We start from the raw sequence: 23,881 nt of genomic DNA on the forward strand, positions 1-23,881 counted from the left end.
CCTTTATCTTCAGAGTATTACAAATTGACAGCAATGACATACAAAGCTGGGCGATCATACCATGTTCCTTCTGTTCCATTTTAAGTGCATTAGATGTCAGAATGTCTGAATAGGGCATCTATCATTTTTAATATCTGTTTATTGCATCATGTACAGCCAGAACAGAACAGGAAATTCTTGTGGATATGTAATGACTGGTGAAAGCTTTTCATCAATGCATAAACAGAACAATTTTAGCAAATCTGTTCCTTTGGTTTTATTTAGCAGCTGCAGAGACAATTTGTTTTTCAACATATCCTGTGTTACATTTTGAAGGCTATATACACACCTTGAAAAAATATTTTAGAATGATTTTTAAAAGTTCTACTTGTTACATTTTTTTTAAAAAAAAACCACTATTCCATTTTACTGATTAAAAATGCAAACTGAAAGGGACAAGGATGGGGAAAGAATTAAGTCAATTAATTCCTCAGGACACAATCCAGCCACATTCTCCTGTGTATAATCCTTATTGAAATATATAGCTCTTCTGCAGCATTGAGAGCCTAGATTCTAGACATTTCAATGGCACTTCAGAAGGAAGACTTCCTGGTGATATTATTATAATATCAGTCAGGAAGGATATAGGGCATTTGATTACTTTAATAATTCATAACTTTGAAGATTCTTCACATCATTCTTTTCTCCTAAAATATGTGTAGAGGAGGACATGAAAAGCCCCCCACAGAGGGAAAACCAAACAAAAACCCAGACAAAAATGAAGTATTGATCCATATTTCTCAGGTCATCTTGCAGTTCAACAATGATGGGCTTAAAAAGAACAGCAATTTGAAATGGAGACATGCTTCTTAGCTTTTCTGAAGCCACGGATTTATGGGGAGTCTTGTTGTTGAGCAGGTACAGCTCAGGCAAACAAGGCTTGCAGCCAAAATGCCAGAAAGAAACTAGAATGTTTCCCAGCAATTGAGTTTGCTGGCCAAAAATCAAGGCGTGCAAAATGTAGAATTCTTTGTCTAGATATGTAGCTTGTGAAGTCTAAAAATAAAGGGAAAACAATTATAATTAACCTATTAAGGAGAAGTTAATGCAGTTAGTGCTGAGAATTAGATTACAGAAAGAAAGAATGGTAGGTCTGTAATTAATAAACAGTAGGTCCCCAGTATTTGCAGGAGAAACATTCCAAGATCTCTCATAGATACCTAAAACCACAGATAACAGCAAACACTATATTTTGTCTATACTTGGGCTAGAAGCATATCAAAGAATAGCACTAGAGGTCCCAGAAAGGCCCATAAATATATCTTTTAGAAGGTGGATATGGATGAGCCCAATGAGACTGCAGATCCCAGATCTACCCCAATTGTTGCTGCTTCTCATGTTCCCAAAAGTGTGTAAAATCTTTATATAATACCATGCTTGTAACTGGAAAACATACAATAGTTGGAATTTTGCTATATTGTATTTACCTTGGTCGTTGCTAAATAAATCAATTTCTGTTCCTCAACTTTGTGTGTGTTCATTTAATCTCATTGAAAATCTAGCAAGCTGGGAAACGCAAAATTTCAGTCAACATGGGAACTGTAATAGTTTTCATTTTTTTTATCCTTAAAGGTTTTTAACTAATTCTCCTTGGGATTCACCTCGAATCTCATTCTGAGAGAAAAGTGGTATCCAAATCAAATACATTAAACAAAATGTTCTTTTTCCTGTACAGTTAATATATCTTATTGAAAGTACCCTCTATTTCTAATGGGTCTTAACCCCAAATCCATTCTCCCCTGTAAACATTTGGTCTTAAAAATTACCTTCTTGCTAGCTAGCAATTCCTGACAAGCTTACATCCTTTATAAAGTTTTGCATGATTTGTCCAAAATTGCAATGCTCAAGGACAGATCAAAATGGATTAAAAATCTGGGGGCAGAAAGTTGTTTGTAATTCCATATACAGTACAAAAACAAAAAAGGCCAATAAATACCTGCCTTTTCCAGATAAAAAAGAAATAGAGGATGGAAGTCCTTGCCACTGCTGTTAAAATATGAATACAGACAGTCCCCAAATTATAAACAAGATATGTTTTGTAGGTTTGTTTTTAAGTTCAATTTGTTTGTTAGTTGGAATAAAAGGTAAACGTAAAGGTTGTCCCCTGACATTAAGTCTAGTTGTGTCCGACTCTGGAGGTTGGTGCTCATCTCCATTTCTAAGCCAAAGAGCCAGCAATGTCCGTAGACACCTCCAAGGTCATGTGGCTGGCATGACTGCATGGAGCACTGTTACGTTCCTGCCAGAGCGCTACCTATTGCTCTACTCACATTTGCATGTTTTTGAACTGCTAGGTTGGCAGAAGCTGGGGCTAACAGCGGGAGCTCACCCTGCTTCTCGGATTCAAGCCACCAACCTTTCAGTCAGCAAGTTTAGCAGCTCAGCAGTTTAACCCACTGCACCACCGAGGGCTCCCCAGGTGACATAGTAGAATATGTAAGTTGAAATAGGTACATTTTAAAATAGAACTCCAGCCAAAGATATCTATCTATCTATCTATCTATCTATCTATCTATCTATCTATCTATCTATCTATCTATCTATCTATCTATCTATCTATCTATCTATCTCTATAGCAAAGGGGAGGGTTAACACTCCTGTGTTATTTGTTTTGGTGTCTGCCATTGTCCAGAAAGTTTCACCTCACTTTCTGTCTCTGTGATCATTTGATTTTGAAAAAAAAAACTTGGTTTGTTGTGGAAACAAGGATTGGTGATGAAGCTTCAGTGGAGATACCTTTTCCCTATGATAACTCTTTCGGGAGTGAATTTCCCTTCCGAGGGGTAGATTTCTCTCAGTTCCTGTTGTATCACCTCCATTCTCAACTATGCATCGTTGTAAGTTGGATGTTGTTAACTCAGGGAGTGCCGTAAGGGATACATTTATATTTATTTAAACAAAATTATTTAGCACTGAGACTGAGCAAAGGGCTCCCCATGAGGATGCAATATTGGCAACTGACCAGGTAGAAACATTTATTGTCATATATTACAAAAGGAGAAGATGGGGAATGGCATCATTCACAGCATACATGGAGAATATTAGGTTTTATCAGGGTCACAAAGAAATGTGTGGTACACAGCTGAGTGGTAAATTAAAGCTGCATGTCTCTCATATCAGCAGTTCAACTATACAGCAATGATTTAGGTGCTTTCTTTGTTACCCCTTCCCTTCTCAAAAGAATCAGCGATTTGAAACAAACCAAGGATAATAACGTTCTTCTTCATCCTCATGTGATTACCTGCTGTGACCAGTTTAGATAGCACTATATTACATTGTTGGACTAACAGCATTTCCAGTCCAGTAAATGAACAGTGGAATATGAAAAACATCTCTCTGATTTAAAATGCTTGAAAAAGCATTCTTTGGGTAGCCAAGTACTTAGCAATAACATACTCTTTTGGAGTAATAGTTAAAAAATGTGATTGCAGTTAAGGATAGGAAATGAATATGCAATGGTAACAAAAAAGTGATACAAATAAACCAGTGCATTTATTTAAGGATTGCGCACGCAATTTATTTTTGATGTGTGGAGCTATAGGGTTCTCTTCTGGCTCAATCATTAAAATTTTGTGCAAGTACAAATGTTGTCAAGGAAACTGATATTTATATGAAAACATTTTTCTGTCTCATGAGCAGTCCCAATATTTCCCAAGAGCGCATTCAAAAAGACATATGTAATGTATCAAGTCAACAATGATAGATTAATACTGCATCAGTCCCTTACGGTCATATTGTTACTAACTGTACATACCCATGAGGACTTCTCTGTACCCTCATTAAATCTATTCATGCTAATACATTCCTGGAGAAGGTTGGGGCTACCCAGAAGCCCAAGGATTGTACTCTTAAGATTTGCTTGCATTTCTGGATGGAGCTTCTAGAAGACCTTTGTCCCCCCTGTTTGTTTTGATAGATGAAAACATGAACTGCCAAGTTGTTCGTCTCGAATTCCTGCTCAATGCTTGCTTTGCTCTGAGATTCTAGGAACCGTTCTACACAGGCCACATATCTGAAGTGTGTGAGAAGTCACTCCTTTACATTTACATGATAAAAGGGTCCATCTTACCCCAACATGGGGCAAAGCCACTTAACACAGTTTACTGAACATTAGGTAAAGTCAGGAAATGCTTTGGTGCTTCCCTCAAACCACTGTTCATAAGAGCCAGTGCCGCCACCCTATTTTTTCCTGTGGCATGGGAGGGAAATGGAATGGCACTTATCTTTGTCATTTTTCATCATTCATGGAGTCAATGTTACTTGTCAGACAGGGCTGGGGGTGGTGTGTGTGAAACCTTTTTTTTATAGCTAATCATGAAGCTAATCATGAATCATTGCGTTATTTTCCATAACGCAAAATAATTTAGAAATCAGGCTCCATAGATAAACCTCAGTGGACATTTATGGTGATTTGGTTAGTCAGTCAAAATTCATAAGGAAATCAGTTTTTTTTTTAAAAAAACCTGAAAATTGGGAGGTGGTTGGACCCCTACCCCCCGCTACAAAACCGCCAAGCAATATTAAAGTACTGTCTATAGTATGTGAGCAATATTGGCAATAAACAGCAAACACAGGAGCTTCTTTTAACAGGAAGGCTTTCTCTTTTGTTGCAGCTATTTACAGGATTCACAGCTCTCTCCAGAATCCTCATCACATCAGCCAAACCCAACTTATTCTGTTGGTGTTCTTATATGCACTTGCATGATGCCATTCATACTTTCATTATCTTATACACCTGATGCAAACCCAACTTGAAGGTTGTTGGTTTGAATCTGTGAGATAGGGTGAGCTCCCGTCTGTCAGTTCTACCTTGTGGGGACATGAGAGAAGCCTCCCAGCTAACACATCCCCTGGGCAACGTCTCTGTAGATGGCCAATTCTCTCATACCAGAAGCGACTTGCAGTATGTTCTCAAGTTGTTTCTGACATGATTAAAAAAACCTGTAACTGTGGCTCAGCACTTAAAATACTTAAAGTAACCCAGCATCTTCAAAATAGATTGGTATATTTTAAAACTCCAACACTACCAGAGGTGCCTGTGACCTTGGAAAGGGAAGAGGGTTGCACCAGTTCCTTTCTGTTCCCCCTTCTCTGAGTTGCAGACAAGGATAATGGCAACTGTCTGGTGAGGACTGTGCTCCCACCGCTGATGTGGTTCAGGAGCAGTGTGGTGGAAACAGAACCCAGAGCTGGTTTGAAGCAGGAATGCTTCAAACCAATCCTAAGTTTGGTCGTTCATGTACATAGACCTCTAGAGTTTGATAGTGCATGGGAATATTTCAGGGGCTCTTGTGTTTTCAGTGCCTGTTTAGAAGAGGATGTGTGATGTTGCAATTCATTTTTAGCGTTTTGAACTGTGCAGTATTTCTACACTTGATCTCTGGAGGCCCAGTCAGGGTTTTCTTAACTCTTTGTTACAACAGTCTCAGGCCCCTTCTACACTGCCATATGAAATCCAGAGTATCTGCTTTGAATTGGATAATATGACAGTTTAGACTCATAATGTGGATTATCTGTTTTGATAATCTGATTTATATGGAAGTAGAAAGGGGGCCTCAGTGGTATGCCTGCAGTCCTTCGTTAGAGTGAGATTTCCCCAATGTTTTTGATATTTTATGTCTTTACAGTGAGCAGTAAGGTAGCAAGAAATTCTGGACTTTCTGAGATCTTTTCTTTAGTTGTTATTTTATGTGCCTGGACAAATTGTCCAAATAAGTCAAATTTTACCTTATGTTATCTAGACAACTTGAATCTGATGAACTGGGCTGTGTTACACAAAAATCTTATGAATAATAAAACTATTAATTTAAGGTACCATAAAACTATGTGTTGTTCTTTTCAACAGATAATTTATCAGGGTGGGTCCAAGTTACTAGTTTATTGATAGTTAGATAGTTTTAAAATGATTGTGCAGCTATGGAATATGAAGGGAGCTCAGTGGTGGACAATATTTTATTCATTCACATTTTATCATATCTTTCTCCTGTCAAAATGATGCCCAAGGCAACCAATATTTTATACTGAAGCTGCAGAAAGTATATGCTATAAATAGTGGTCAGGATCAATTTGCTATTTTTCGGAAATAGGACTAGTCAAACATATGTAAATTAAAAGGTAAAGGTAAAGGATGTTAAGTCCAGTCGTGACTGACTCTGGGGGTTGGTGCTCATCTCAATTTCTAAGCCGAAGAGCCGGCGTTGTCCATAGACACCTCCAAGGTCATGTGGCCAGCATGACTGCATGGAGCGCCGTTACCTTCCCACCGGAGTGGCACCTATTGATCTACTCACATTTGCATGTTTTCAAACTGCTAGGTTGGCAGGAGCTGGGGCTAACAGCGGGTGCTCTTTCCGCTCCCGGGATTTGAACCTGGAACCTTTTGATCCACAAGTTCAGCAGCTCAGCGCTTTAACACACTGTGCCACCAGGGGCCCCCTTATGTAACTTAGACCACCATAAAGGCAGATTTCAACACCTTGCCAGATGTTGGTTAGCATTTGATTGAGTTAAATATTTAAACTCCTTTGGATAGTCCGGTTTTGCATGAATGCAAATTATACCACAAAGGGAAAAAGGTAACTTAAATAGTTCTTTCCAATAGTTCAACTTATTTCTTCAGTAGGCTTTTAATGGCAGACCATTTGTGAAAGAAAAGCCGCACCTTTGTTTTGATTGGAAATTGACTTTTTGTTGGAGGTAACAATGATGTAACTCAAATTACAATCAGAACATATGGATTTGTATGGGGAGCACTGAACAACAGATAGATCTCAGTTTGATGGAGTGCCCCGCATCTGGAATAATATCTTATTTCATTTCAAATTCAACTGGACAATATGCTTTGGTCAGAAGATGATCCCCCTTGCTTTCTGCAACTCATGGAATGAGGTCCTTTGCTGATACACTTGCTGGACTGAACAATTGAGTGGACAAAGCAAGTCTTTACATGGAAACAGAATATTCCAGGACATTCTGAGACCAGCATTCTAAGTAACCTCATAAAGTAAACTAGGCACCTGCTCTTAAGATTTTGAGCCAACGGATTTATTCTGAAACAGCATTGTTTATCTGGACTACTTCAAGCCATATATTTTCAGAAAATTGGCTGAAGTATGTATCTACTGCTGTGGATTCTGAACTTTTAAACTTTTGCTTGACTGTGTACTGTAATTACTATAGTTCCTTCTGCATCTGTGCTTCAGAATTGTCCCTTGTGCATCCAGTGCTGTGGCTGGCTTAGCAGATCACAATAACAACCTCTAGATAGATGTCCCGTATGTTGTTAGCTAACTCATCAGCTGCTAGCAATGTGTTGTTCAAACCAATGTGCCGAGGCACAACACAACAGTCAAATGCAGTCTGTACAACCATTTTTCTCTGTTATTCCATGCAAGTACTTTCTGATCTTGCATAGTCTTTTGAAACACAAATACCTTCATAATGATCAACTCAATGAATATTTATTTATGAATCTATGAAAGACACTAATATGGGCTAAAGAAGTTGTAATGAGCAATAACACCAATTGTTGGAGGAGATTAAACATGGATTTCATAGGTGGTTTACACCATAAAATGGACAAGGGTACCCCTTAATTAAACAATTCCTTAAGAAAATTGACAGTGAATTGTAGCACAGTTAACCATATGCTAGACCAGGGATCCTCAAACTTTTTAAGCAGAGGGTCAGTTCATGGTCTCTCAGACTGTTGGGGGAGCGGACTATAGTTTGTTGTTGTTGTTGTTGTTGTTGTTGTTGTTGTTGTTGTTGTTGTTGTTGTTTATGTGTGCCTTCATGTTGTTTCATATATAGGATGATCCTAAGGCAACCCTATCACAGAATTTTCTTTTCAAGAAATTTGCCTTTCTCTTCATCTGAGACTGAGAGACTGACTTGACTAAAATTTCCCAATGGGCTCAAAGTCATAGTCTGAGGTTCAGACCACTATGTCACCCTTTATCCTTCCCTCTCTTTTTTCCATCTCTGTTGCAGGCCAGGCCAGGAAACACCAATGACCACTGCACTCCACAAGAGTCCAGGAATATAAGTAAACAGTTTATTGTTAAAACAAACAAAAAACATATAAAATCAAGAATAAGGAAGGAAGATATATAATCCAAAAAGGGTTAGAAAAGGGTGAGAATCCAACAATAATCCAAATGTTTCATAAATTTCCAAAGGTGACAAAGCCCAGGAACAGCCAGGAATCACAGATATAGCATAAATTCACAATCATGAAGATATAACTAGTAAGACTTGAGCAGAAGTACATGAACAGAAACACATAAATCTTCCAGGATAAATTAAATCCAAAATCAAGGCTTGATTTGAACCATGAACAAGAGAACTCTGGCTTAGCTTCTCACTCTAATGCAGCATTGCCTGAACTGCCCTTAAAGTAAACAACTTGTTTAATAGCCAGCCATCCATGAAAGATTACATCCCCTGTGAATTTTCTCCCCAACTTTTCCATGTAATCTCTCAGCCTGGCACGCTTTATTTTCAGCTCTGATTTATGTCGATCTCCATAGCTACAGGTGGCTTCTCTAGGGAACCCTCCTTATCACTCAGCTGTTCACTTGGATCCTTATCTACTATTGACTCCTCGGACTGCCTTTAGGGCCTACGCTTTCAGAGCCTGTTTTCCCACGGAGAGAAACATCATTTCCCAGACCTGAAAGCCCATCACTTTGTGGCACAGGAAAGCCCACAGTCCTCTCTAAATCCTCAGTTAAACCATCAGCCTCTGGCTGATCTACAACAATCTCCTTTCCTTTCATACTTTTTCTTTCTTTTTCCCTCCTCCCCCCTTCTGTTTTGGAGGGAGCAAGAATGAGGTGGAAAGGATTCCCTCCAGTTTGGGAGAAAATAGAGAGAGGAGAAGAAAGGAATGGAAAAGAGATTTAAGGAGCAAGGATTGGATAGCAGTAGGAGTAGAGTACAAATGGCAGTGGCAGCGGTACTCTAACATTTAGAGAGGGGACAGGTAAATTACCTTGGGCCTTAGTTTGGGGACCCCCGTGCTAGACTATATTTCATCACAAGTCAACTAGACACTCATGTTCAAGTTCAAGGCCCTTGTGATCGTTTTTCCCATTCACAGACAGCTATTTTCAAACAAAATACTCTTAGGAGTAATTTATGCACCTGACAGGTATGTTCATTATTGCTAGGGTTGTGCTGGATTGCTATGCTTTCAATTCTAAAGTGGGCGAGATGGCCAGGAGATTTTGCAAGTTGTATTCCTCAAAAGTGACTTCTCACAACTCTGACATATATAAACCTGTATCTCCCCCATAAGAGGTCTCTGGATGTATAAAATAGCGTCTGTTCAGAAGCAGATGGAATAAGTAGTTGAAAGAGAAATATAATATGGTTTTGTAGGCAATGGCTCACTACAGCCTCATTTTCCTTCTTCAGACACTAAGGCAGGACAGGAAAGAATCTGGCATCCATATTTCTGAACTGCTATAGACATGAAAATATGAAATAGACTAAGTGCTGTCACATTGTCACCAATACTAAACCTTACATCAACTCATGAAGACTCTCCACCATTGCTAACCATGAATAGGGTGCTGGTTTTGGTGGAGACATTTTGCTGCAGTCCTAGTGGCTGGTGCTTTAAGTAAAGCACTTATGCAGGGTTAATATAAAGTCTTTTTGGATGGGGGTTAATGTTGTTGTTGTTTTTAATTTTGCTTGATGAAAGGAGAGAAAAGCCTATAATAATCCTGTTATGTTTTTATGGAATGTAATATGGATTAGATAGCTTGTTATGATCCATCCCCAGTCATTTTCCTTTGATTCTCAGCAAGTCCTTTCATGTAGCAAAGAACTGCAGGCTGGCTAAGAAAACAGAAATCTTTATCTGGAATGAGCAATATAGTTAATAAATCTGCAAGTTCGGACCATAGCAGAAAGCAGGATCTTAGTTAAAAGGCTGATCCCACAAACAATTTGACAAGCAATACTTAATAAAACTATAAGATTTTATGCAGTGTATGGATGATCAGGAAATGCTCCTATGGTTGAAGGTTTATATTGCCAGACCATTAAGAGGGCATATTTGTCTTGTAGTGACAGAATGCTTGTATATTGCAGATAAGACCTATGAACAAGAGTGACACAGTGCCTAGTAGATATTTTGGGTATCAAACATAAATATGTGTCTTTTTTTTTTAAAATGTAGACTACACATTGGCAATATATCCAGTTTACCATTTGAACAGCCATGTGTATTCAACAGCATTAGAGTGTGTATTCAACAGCATTAGGCTGCAAAAGTCCCTACCTCTAAGATTTAGAAATAAGGGAGTTTCATAGAACAGTAGTCTGTTAGGAATTGTGGGAGTTGAAGTCCAAAACACCTGGAGGGACAAAGTTTGCCTATGCCTGTTTTAGAACGTACCATTTTATTCTGGGCAGTCTCTTATGCCCAGATTATGACTGATTCAGTCTTGTCCCATAGTTAGCCATCATTCACCACTGTTTGAACAAGCACACATGTAGTCATTATTTTAACCTGATTTAGCATTTATGTTTCTAAGTTGCCGGGTACAATTTCTTGTGCTTTTTATGGAAAAGTGGTATTCAGATCTGCTGATATTAACAGAAACTGGATTCAGGACTTGTGACTTGAAGGTTATTGGTTCTATGTTACTTGGTTCCTTTGGTTAATATCTCAATAGGTGGTTTTGCTGGTCTTCACAAGTGGTCCTCTGCTTGAGCTCATATAAGGTTGGTGTATCTGCACTGTAGAACTGATGCAGTTTGACATCACTTTAACTGCCATGACTCAATGCTGATAAAACCACAACTCTTATGATTCCATAGCACTGAGCTGTAGCAATTCAGTTATCGTAAAAACGCATTAATTCTATGGGTTTCCCTATCAGCGTTATAAGTTTCTGTGAGTGGAATTGGCCTCTCCAAATTTCAAATTGTGTGCAGTTGTAAAGATAATTTCAATAAGTTTCTTTGGGTTGAAGAGCATTTTTTGATTAATTTTCCAGAAATTGAGTTTATCATTAGCAGTGTTAAAATGCCTGTTCTTTTTTTTTTTTTCTCCTGATCTTTTTGGTTCATTTTGCACTGCTACTACAAGTGGTAGCAGTAGCAATCAAGCTGTGCTACAATTTTGTACTTTCTACAATCTCTCAGATCTAGCATAATATGACTCCAGCACATTATATGGAAAAGGGGGAAAGCCAGCCCCCACATACAACGGTGTGGACAATTTGGAAAAAAAATCCTCATAGTAAGCTCAGGTTTTTTCTCATTATCATAATCAATTTTTTTCATACCCACCTCTCTTTGCGAATTCCCATTGTAACTGTTCTAGGGTTTAGTATCTTCTTCCCAAACACAAACATTTTGAGAAGGTGATCATGGATACACATTTTGGTCCCTGCAAGTGAAACCATTTTTGCACTAATATTCTGCTTTAATTGCAGTGTTACGTTCTGTGGAGCCCTGGGCTTGTAGTTTGTTCAGGCACCAGAGATCTCCGGCTAAGAATTCCATGGGTCTCTCCCTGAATTCCATATCCCAGGATTCCATAAGATAGAACCTTAGAAGTATCATGTTATGAGTGCTTAGTGTAAAAGAGCTCTTTGTCTCTAATGCAGATATTTACTAATGCTAATTTTTCTGTGGAAGGGCTGTAGCAGATGTATTTTCTAGCTCTGAAATTGCATTATAAAACCAGAGCAGATTCGTATAATGCAGTTAAACTGCATTATATGAGCCTATAAGATAACGGTAAAGGTTTCCCCCTGACATTAAGTCTAGTCGTGTTCGACTCTGGAGGTTGGTGCTCATCTCCATTTCTAAGCCAAAGAGCCAACATTGTACATAGATACCTCCAAGGTCATGTGGTTAGCATGACTGCATGGAGTGCCTTTACCTTTCCGCCAGAGCGGTACCTATTGATCTACTAGCATTTGCATGTTTTCAAACTGCTAGGTTGGCAGAAGCTGGGGCTAACACAGGAGCTCACCCTGCTCCCCAGATTTGAACTGCCAACTTTTTGGTCAGCAAGTTCAGCAGCTCAGTGGTTTAATCTGTTGCGCCACCAGGGCTCCAATATGAGTCTATACTAGCCACATAATGCAGTATCAATGCTGTTTCAACATTTGTCTATTCCTGAAACTTTTTTCCTCTTTTGAAAGAGGCTTCCAATTCTCTTTCTCATTATTTTCTGAAATTTATCTGGGTGGTGTTTTTGAGCTTATCATACCGTTGTGAGATGACTGAAGGTGCCATGTGTGTATTTCCTTTCTGTTAAACATCTTTCAGCACTGTGAAGCCTCCCTCGGTGCACATGCTTCCTGATGTGAAAAGTCCTTTGGGGGAAATATTACTGCATTACATCTTCCACTGGGGTTTACCTGAAGACTGAGAAAGCCAGACAGTCTCCAGAATGCTGGAGAGAAACTGTTTAGTAAAAGTCACACAATGTGTGCACACAGTTATACTTCTTGGCCATCTCATAAGTAGGTAAGCACAGGAATTCCATATCCTACCCATGAGCATTTCCCCCCCTGAATTGTTCTGCTCAGAACATTTATTTCCAAAACAATTTTCTTGAATGTCTTGACTTGTATGGGCAGAAATACTTTCCACCAAAGGACTAAAATCAAAGATGCTACTCACCTCTCATTTGGAAAGTTAAATAAGTGGCAAAGGTGTCTAATCCCAGGAGTAATGTAACTGGGGTTGGTTGAACATGGTTACAAAACCCACTGCAGACTTTCAAACTCATGTATGTTTTGTAAGGCATAGGTAGTGAACCTCTGAAACCTGAAGTTAAAGGGCTAATTTATTCATCTGAAGATAGGGAAGGGGACTTTAAGAATTACATCTCCAGCCTGCATTTTCTGTATAAATTTCTTGCAGCATCTTTTATCTGCTCAGCCATATTCTGTTAATAGAAGTCATGTGCTCCATCTAAAACGCAGATGTGTGCTTTTCATCTTAAGAACAGACAAACATCTTGAGCTCTGAGGATTACCTGGGAGGAATCCCACTGGAACATTGCAGCACACCAAAATACCTGGGAGTTACTCTGGACCATGCTCTGACTTACAAGAAGCACTGCTTGACTATCAAGCAAAACGTGGGTGCTAGAAATAATATCATATGAAAGCTGACTGGAACAGCCTGGGGATCACAACAAGATACAGTGAAAGCATCTGCCCTTGTGATTTGCTACTCTGCTGCTGAATACGCATGTCCAGTGTGGAATAAATCTCACCACGTTAAAACAGTGGATGCGGCTCTTAATGAGACATGCTGCATTATCACTGGATGTCTACGCTTTACACCTGACATCAGCTGAGAAGTAGCAGCTAGTAATGAAAGGACCAAGGCAGTGACATCTCCGGCCCATCCTTTGTTTGGATATCAGCCAGCATGCCAGCATCTTAAATCAAGAAATACCTTCCTAAGATCTTCAGAGATACTTGCAGGAACACCTCAGCAAGTGAGAGTCCAAAAGTGGCAGGCTAAATCCTGGAACCTCAATCAATGGCTGATATGTATCAGATGAGAAACTCCACTCTGGGCAAACAGAAGACTGTGTGAGTTGGAAGGCGCAGAACAGACTGCGCTCTGGCACCACGAGATACAGAGCTAACCTTAAGAAATGGGGCTTCAAAGCAAAGTCCACAGCATGTGAGTGTGGAGAACAGCAAACCACGGACCACCAATTACAAAGGAGCCTGAGCCCTGCCACATGCACAACGGAGGTCCTTCTTATAGTAACACCAGAGGCACGCCAAGTGGCTAGCTATTGGTCAAAGGACATTTTGTATAATGCCAAATGTATTTTAACTTTGTCATTTTATACATTATAAATAAATCTGTTCCATGTTTCTTTTAAACTTAGTTAGATTTATTAATATTTTAAAGATTTGGTGTTTTGTTTGGCCCATCACTACACATATGGAATAGGTTTCAAAACAACATAAAGGCCTCTGAGGTTCTTGGGCATATAAAGAAATTCATGGTGAGAAATTCATGGCCACCATATATTCAGTTACCCGCCTAAACAGGACTTCTTTCATTGAACATACCAACATCAAAATCAGTTAGAATAATGGAAACTTAGGCCCATCTATAGTTCCATATACAGTCTCCGAGTTACAAACATCCAACTTACAAACGGCTCATAGTTAAGAACGGAGGTGAGACAACAGGAAGTGAGAGAAATCTACTTCTCAGAAGGGAAATTTATTCCTGAAAGAGTTACCATGGGGAAAAGGTGTCTCCACTAAAGTTTTCTCACAAATCCTTGTTTCCACAACAAGCCAAATTTTTCTACATCTAATTATCACAGAGATAGAAAGTGAGGTGAAATCTTCTCAACAGGGGCACAGACAGCAAAACAATCACTACAGGAGTGTTAACCCTTCCCTATCCTAACCAAAGCGCGCGCGCACACACACACACACATACACATGGATTTACACTTAAATGTACCTGCTTTGATGTACATAGAAATTCAACAAGAATAAACCTACAGAACCTATCTTGTTTGTAACTTGGGGGCTGTCTGCAGTCCAGTTTCATGACAATATAGATGGGTGCAAGTTCAAACCCTTGTCATGAAAGAATACATGGAACTGTGTGGTCCATATTAATTCTTCTTCTACTTTCCCCTCTTTGTTAGCTAGGCTTCTTGGGACATTTCATTCTTCCATTTGGCAGTATCTCTGTCGCATTGAGGTTTTGCATAGAGATGGTTTGCTCTATGTTTATAGCATAAATTTAGTCAAGTAAGATTCAAAATTAAATCTAGAAATTACGCTTAAATAGCATGCTTTTAAAATTTGCATTGTGATGTGGCTTCTGCCCTGATGCTCTGTCCAATCTCATTTTTTATGGTGAAACCTACTACCAAATAGCATTCATGTGGAAAAGTGGCAAGTTACTATGTGTTTGACAAATATTGAAATGTCTAGTGGAAGAAAATTATTTCACATCTGAGCCAAATCATTCACATAGCAATAATTTTTGCATAATGATAAAATATCATTCTAGAACCAACCTTTTCATTTGTGGCCTAGTTAATTGGCTATTTTTTTTAAAAAAAGTTGTTTATATCTCTGGATGGTTACAGGTAATCACTTTCCATACATTTTATCAATGACAAATTGAATAAAGGAATAAAGGAATACATTTTACCAGATATTTCTTTGTTGCACATGCTGTAATATTTATTTTATAATTTAGCAAGATAAAAAGACCATAAAATTACTTGTAGTGAGAAAGCATATGTTGAGGCAGTCCATATAATGAACTGGACAGTTCATTATATGGACTTTTTGTCTTGCCAGGAATTGTTTTTAAAATGTTTGTAATGCTAGCTACTACAGCAAATAAAAATAAAGTTTAAATTATTAATTTTGAAGCTCATCATGTTATCCTGAAAACTGCATGGTAGACACTGTCTAAAATTCCACATCATGTCAGCAGAGACACTGTAGTTGTTAAAGGCTTCTTAAGATGCCGGATGGAAATGTCATATATGCTGACATGGTATGGATTGTTTAGCATTAAGTCATGAACTATCAATCAGAAGGATGCAACTACTCTAGTATTTTGTCTTGTTTTCATCCAGGTTACAAGCATTAATCATTGGGTTTTTCCTTTAATGAGACTTAACAGATGATTCTGCTGCATAGAGCTGCCTTGGTAAGTAGTCATGCTGAAGAAGTAATAGTGTGTTCAGATGTGGGCATAAATTAGCATTCTCTACTGGACTTATCGTCAGGGAAAAACCTTTACCTTTACCTTTTACCATGTATTCTAGACATTTTTTTAAAAAAATAGAAAGCACCAGTATTGGAGAAAAAATCCCAGCCCTCCCTCAAAAATCCCAGCCCTCCCTCCCTTTCACAGGGCATGTAAGACACACCTGTTTCGGCAGGCTTTTGATTTCTGTTATTGATGTTTTAAAAAGATGCTTTTAGGATGTTTTAAAGATGTTTTTTAAGATGTTTTAAAGATGTTTTTAAATTGTTAGATTTTAGCCTGATCTTGTAAGCCGCTCCGAGCCCTAGGGGAGTGGCGGCATATAAGTTTGAATAATAAATAAATAAATAAATAAAAACTTTGTGCAATTTGTCACATTCAGTTGAGTTCTTTTTCATCGCTCCTGTTTTTGTCTTTTCCTGGGTCATTAATACTGGGGATTGCGGCATTGCAGAGTTCATTAATAGGATGCCACTGTTTATTTAAACAGGTATAACCTATTAAGTACAAGTTGACTATCACCTATCTGGTATCACAGGTATTTTAAATTTTGGAATATTTTCATTTATTGTATTTCATCTAATTTGAGGCACAATTTTTTTCCTGTTTGAGAGGCTTAAAAATAAGGTGTTCTTCAGATTTGATGGAACCTTAGCTTCACCAGTTTGTGTTTTGATTTTAAAAATGTCTTGACTCCGAGAAAGGAGGAGGAAGGCCCCAGCCCCAATGGCTCTGCCAGCCTCCACCGTTTTGTCCTTTGCCCCAGACAGATGATTATTTACCATCTGGCTGAGCTAAGCACCATTTCCTGCTTTCGCTACCTTTTCAGTGGGGCTCACAGACTTAGCAATACTCTCCTTATGCTGGTCTATGAATGTAATAAAGATCTGATTGATTGACATATGACCTCATCACATTGGGCTAAAATCGGCGGCGTGTGCCGATTTTAGCCCAAGTCACTCATGGAGCTGGCTGGCTCCCATCACATGAAATTGTGCCGGCTTCACCCTGGCTCCAAGGATGAAGGAGGACAGAGCCAGCACATGCCACCAGCAGGGCAACACGGGAGAAGTCCCATATTGCCATACAGTCTATGGGGGGAAATCGTGTGCACCACACACACTCATGCTCCCCTCCATGTGATCGTCCTCTCTTGGATCTGGGAGATGCAGGGTATGGGGTGTCGGATTCCCCACGCCCCGCAGCAAAGTGGAGCCCCACGCCAGAGCTGCTGAAAGAATGATAAGGTCATAACTAATATAGACTCATTCAGACAATATGACTTCTGAGATTTCTTCACACTTCTCCCTCACCCCACAGGAAAGATTTACAGCAAAGCTGCATTGAAACAAATACAAGTGTTGTTCATGCAGAAAAAATTCTAGACACTTTTCTAAGAAAAATATTTTTCCCTATAACTGAAATTTCATAAACAGGGTGCACCTTACATTTGATAGTGCTTTAGATGAAATATTATAGTGAAATATAGCATATACTGAAATATCTTATAGATTTCATTTCTCTTTCATATACTCATAGCCCACTGGTAATTTTATACACAACATTTTAAATAATTTTTCATATGAAATAATGTTTTTGTAGATTGAGCTAACAGAAAATAAAGATGTCACTATCTCAGCCAGCCATATGGACAATTTTGGATGTTTAATTATTTTGAATTTTGGAATTCTGTATAACTGATTCTTATTTGTTTTATTTATTTATTTAGAGTATTTATATTCCGCTCTTCTCACCCTGAAGGGGACTCAGGGCGGATCACATTATATACATATAGGGCAAACATTCAATGCCCAAATACACATAGAACTGAGACAGAGACAGACGCAGAGGCAATTTAACCTTCTCCTGTTCGATTCTGGCCATAGGGGGGAGCAGCTGCTTCATCATCCACTGTGATGGCACTTCCTCTTCCAATGTCGTAAATTAGTTAAATTAGTTAAATTTGCCTCCCCACTTTATAAGTGGTACCTTATTTCCTACTTTATAGATACAACTATCTTTCGGGTTGCTAGGTCAGCAACGAGCAGGGGCTATTTTTTATTTTTTAATTGACGGGTGCTCACCCCGCCATGGGCTGGCCTCGAACTCATGACCTCATGGTCAGAGTGATTTATTGCAGCAGGCTGCTCACCAGCCTGCGCCACAGCCCGGCCCACAGGATTCTCAACCTATATGACTACATTTACATATCTATCAATTTTAATTAACCCATACTTATGTAAAAAAAAAGTCCACACAGTATCTTTTAATCTTTAACTCACTAATACTCAACAAATATGCAATATTATTATCAAATATCTCTAAGTCACATTTTAAAAAAATGACTGAAACAAAACTTCAGCCAAGGCATGAAACAATACTTCAGCCAAGGCAATTTCTGTTTTGATATACCGATATGTACCATATTAATATATATGCAAACAACCTAGAGATCTGAGTCATGTATTGAATGAAATCCTTATTCTAGCTGGACAACAGCCAATCCCATAACGTTAGCTTTTATATTAATAGAAGGCTTTTGCCTCTGTTGCCTGCAATTCGTATTCGTCCAGTTGCTTTGTTTCTTGCCAAGCAGATCAGTGATGGTATTCTGAAATCAGCCACATTTTCAACAACATCAGCACCAAGCCACATGAACTGTCACTGGAATTTGGGAAATGTCCTTGCTGACTATTCATTTTTGACTTCTATTCAATCCCTATTAAAGGTCTGTTTTGACATATAATTCCTGTAAAACTGATCATATAAGCCTGGCAAGTATTTTACTATTTTGCAAATCAGTCAACATGTCCTTTAAATCAGTCTAATGGTTGTCAGCGGTGATGATCATGGCTTTGTTGGACACAACAATTTCCAATTCAGGTAAAGATAGTAAATTATAAGAGATTTAAGACAATCTTGTGATGAATTTTTTTGTCATCCAGAAATGTCTTATTTTCACCTTGAAGGCTAATGTTTGAAACTATACATTTTTGAAACTATACATTTTCTGTCAATATCTGCCAACAGTGTGTACAATCACCACATTAAAATACCACCTTTCTGCCCTGCTCCCCAAATCTTTCAGATGTTCAAAGACCTCCACAAAGTAATGTGGGCAATTTCCTGTGGACAGAAGCTGAACCTCTGAATGCACCTGGAATCTTACAAATTTCTTATCAGCATCCTTGCAAAACATGAGATATACACCAGGCTTTGGCTTGGTTGTGATGTCTATTATGCTTGAAAGAATTATACTCAGCCAATCAGGGTTCACATAGCAGAAAGGATGATGTTATAGTGCTCAGCAGAAACTCAGATTCGATTTGATGATAACATCACTCACCATGAGACTAAAGAAGATGAGTGTAAGGAAGTAAAAATAAAAAGGAAATCAAAGATGCAAATATTTTAAAATCATGTGCCATAGTCAAGGCAAATAGAAAAGGGTAGCATTTTATTTGGCACTGAAAAAGTTTTGGAAAATGTAGGGTTAGTTTGGATTAACCCTAATCCACTCAGACATCTGTTGATTATTCTGATAAGGCATTTTTCAGAAAACCTTATTCATAATAACAGCCTTTGTAAGAAATGGTTGAACTTGGATTTTCTTCATATATTGGTGTGCTTGGGATTTTTCCAAGTCTCCTATTATGAAATCATTGTTATTGGCATACATTTCTTTTGATATTTTTGAAGCCAATATAAATATGTGTATTGTTCAACAAGTAATAACTGAATTTGCTCGCACAGTGGCTGAAGATTGATTGCGGAGGAATTGTCTATTAGGATACTAAACTTTTTAAAATGAGTGTGTTTGCTTTTATGTTTTTATATTATGCTTTTATTTCCAGCAGAAGTCAACCATAGAGTCATGCTGGAATATCTAGAAATTCCTAGAGAGATGTTCTCCCAGATTTTTTAAAAATTCACAATTTCTTTATGCATGGACTTTCACCTTCATAGGGGTTCTTTGCCCTTAACTCCAGCGAATGTGGAGGGCTGGCTATACCTACTTTACCTGTAATCTTGTTGTTTATTTATTTCACATGTCAGAAGCAAACCAAGGGTACAAGTTGTAATGTATTTGAAAACATGATCAAAGTTTTTAACAAAAACTTGGCATTATACTAAATACCCTTTGGCCACTTGGAGTGCCTCTGGTGTTGCTATAAGAAGGTCCTCCATTGTACATGCGGCAGGGCACAGACTGCATTGTAGTAAGTGGTCTGTGGTTTGCTCTTCTCCACACTCACATGTTGTGGACTCCACGAAATTCTTGTTGTGAGTCTCCTGGAGTCCTGTTCTGAAATAAAAGTTGGATATAAAATCAACGAGTCAATCCACCAAACAATAATGCATGGCAATCCAAAATATATGGTTCACTGTAATCCAAAAAGCTAATGAAGGAGAAAAACAGAGCCTTGTTCCATAGCTTCCCCCCCCCCATAGCTTCACTTGAGAGAATGGGGAAGCAGAGCAATTGTGTGCAGGGGTGGTGGTACAATCTTTCGTCCTTCCAAAACTAGGAAACTGACAAGGCACATTGTTTCATTTTGCAAATTATTTGTGTGGCAGAAGAGAGGGGGTTGTAATCATTTCCCTTCATACTGTCATGGCTCTGATTCCCGTTGATTGTATCATTCATAACTATGAGAAGTTATGAGACAATGCCATCCATACTCTCTGAGCAACTGTTTGGTCCTTACCTTCATCCATTAGTTCCAATATCCATCCCTGCCTTACGGCAGAGGCAGAGGTCATTTTCAGTAATCTTGAGTTTTAATGGTTTACTTCATCACTTCCTGTTCCAAACCCTGCTACATTTTCTGCCTGACATTTTTAAGGCCCTCAACACCATTTGTCACAAAGTCATCATAGTTCATTTGTGGCCATTGCTAGTGTTGTGTGCTGGGTTGCTAGCTGTGGGGAATTTAATCCCTTCATCTCCTTCCTGACTTTTTCTTATGTTTCCAGTTGTACTTCTAGTTTGGAATCTCCAAGACCTCCATCTCTTCCAAAGGTTCCTCTCTTTTATATTTTAAATTAAATACTCTTGATCGTACAAGCATTATGACAGCAGGATAAACTTCTGTCTTGCTAACTCAGTACAGTGATCAAGCTATCATAGCTTCAGATGTCTTTATGAATCACACTAGCTGAATTGTACACGAAAAATATAGAGTTTTTTTCTAAAGTCAGGAGCAAAAAAGAGTTGAAAAAATTATAAAATTAGAGAGAAGGACTGCAATTAACAGAACTTTGGAAAACAGAAAGAAAATGGCATACATAGAAGAATCCAGAGAAGTGGGAAATAATACCTAAATTATAATAAATTAAATAAGTATAGAAGGCAATATTTTTTACACCCTCATGTTGCTCTTCTCACCACATGCACTGTGTAATCTGTGTACAACCTGTGACCTACAAGTGTATATGGCCATAAAGTGAATCTGAGTAGGATGTGCCATGTGGCCTTTGGAACACAAATATTAATTAAATGAAAGCACTTTCACATCCAAGAAACCCCAGAATTTATGGAAAGTCATTGCAAAACATTGCAAAGTCTTATCCTACACTTGGACAGATCCCTTTCTTAAACATTAAACCTCTTACATAAATGCATACTTGCTACAGAGTCATAAAGAATTTTTTTTGTCTTACATTAAGTAAATGTAAGACAAATGCTCCAAGAGTTCTGCGCAAAAATGTTTTTAAAGAAAAGTGGTGCGGGGGGAGGGTAGAAGGAAACCCCAAACTTCCTAAAAATAAAATTAACAAATAATTTTTAGTGAGTTCTGATTAACACTAGCTACCTCATCAGACGAGCCAATTTGCCAGTTGTGCGCTGCTTCCTTTCTACTTTGAGTATGGAGCCCATTAGATGATGCACTGGGGCTTCCAGCAGGGCTCTGTGCCGAAAGATGAGAGGAAGTGATGCAGCGGCGGCAACACAGAAGCCTTCCTGTCTTGCCTTACCATCAATGGAAGGAAACTAGTCGGCATTGCTTCCCCCATGGGATGAGGTGTAAGACAATTTGTGCAATGCAGGGCATGGATCTATGAGTTCTCTACACCCCCCCCCCCACACTATAAGCCCATGAATTCACCACATGTGTGGCAAATCCACAGGTCTTTGTGATGAAGTCTTAAATTAATGGATTAGTAAAAGAATACCGGTTGAGTAGCCCTTATCTGCAATTCTTGAGACTAGAAATCTCAGAACACAAGGAATTATGGTATTGGGTTTTTTTGGGGGGGGATTTTGGAATATTTGCATAGACATCATGAGATATCCTAGGTAGAGGACACTTATCTCAATATAATGCAATGTAAAATTTATCAGTTTAGAATGTCAAATTATACAACCGGCCATACACATCATTTGAGAACATGTCAGTTGTTCTCTGAGCATGCTACCCTTTCTGGAATTCCCTGTTGCATAGGTGGACATGTCTTGGCAGCAATCTTAAGCTTTAGAACAAGATCAAAAGATAAAATTGGGGAACAACTATTTTGCAATGTTATTATTCAAACCTAGGTATTTAAGCTTAGTGGGTACTACCTTGTGCCTATAGTAAAGGAAAATGCCATTTTGCTTAGCATTTCTTCTGCAGGAAACATAATCCTCTGTAGAGTTGTTGACAGTACTATCTGGATCAGACAGAGCTTCTTTGGATATGGTTATTGTAGAGACTGCCTACATTTCATTGCCACTTTTACATGCAGTCTGAATGATGACTTCTCTGAAAGTCCAGATATTAGTGAATTATGTCCCCAAATATCCTGCTTATGTTACTTTACTGCAGGGAAATTTGCCTCCTGAGTCAAACCTAGACAGGGTTGGGCCTCAGCTCTTCAAGAATGCCTAGCAATTAGTGACATTTACTAATTGCCCCAGTAGAATAAACATTGTGAAAAATGTAGCGTGTTACACTTCCACCGTTAATCTTCTGGCTCTGTTACATTTGCTCCTGGTTTATAGGCCTCGGAGGAGGATAAATGATCAAGGCATGCACTTTTATTGTTATTTGTCTGCGGAGCAATACACATACTCAGCACTAAGCAGAAGTTATTTTTCATGGAGGGTAGAGCTTTAAGACTTTTCAAGGTCAGAAGGCTTCAAGAAAAAGGGCCTATGATCGTATCTGGCTCATTACTTCCATTTTTTTGTCCATTTAATGAAAAGTGCACATTGAGATAGCCTGGGGTAGGGTTCACCTAACCAGTTTTAAGATGCCTGATAGGAAGAGCTTTTATCAAAGAACGTATCAGCATGCTAGTTTTTAGGACAGTACAGTTATAACTAAAAAAGAACTAGTTTATATTGTCCATTTCAGTTTCCTGCCAAATCTTTCTTTTCCAAGCCAACACTATGTCTCCTAAGTGAATCCAATACTATCCAAACTGTTAATCTCTGTGCATATGATAATCCAAATGTTTGCCATATTTTTTTCAGTGATGCTGAAAACCTTAGATGACATTGCCTGTGCGTAGACTGGGCCAATTTCTGATAGTGTAATCTTGGTAATTTATGCTCTAATATACATCATAGGAATCATTTTCCACATTGTAGTTACTTTGAATGCGGAAGAAGAAGCTACCACTCCACTCTCCACTGCAGACTTAAAATCAGAGTCCTTAAGGATATATATATATTGTACATTAATTACACTAATTAATGGGCAGATATTTCTGGGCTTGGACTTCCATTGAATAAAGTCTGTTTTTTATTTGCATTCAATGCAAGTTAAACATTTTCTGAAGAATAATATAACGATATAAGGGGTGAACTGACTAGTATGCTTTTGGGGTTCAGTACTGTATCTTCATTACAGGTATGTACACTTATTGCGTAATGAAGCCTTGATTCATGATTTTTGTCCCTTGGCGATTATTTGTTAATTTTATTTTTAGGGTAATCATCTTGGCTCCATTGGTAGCTACACTGAGAGTTTATTTACCAGGATGGCTGAGAGTATTGTAAAAATAACCAAATTATCTGAGTTTAGGTATTGTTTATTTATTTTAGTCAACTGATTTGTGTTTCAATCAAATGCATCTTAAGGTGGTTTGCAATAAC

Source organism: Anolis carolinensis, chromosome 3, assembly GCF_035594765.1.
Source record: "Anolis carolinensis isolate JA03-04 chromosome 3, rAnoCar3.1.pri, whole genome shotgun sequence".
Taxonomy (NCBI): Eukaryota; Metazoa; Chordata; class Lepidosauria; order Squamata; family Dactyloidae; genus Anolis; species Anolis carolinensis.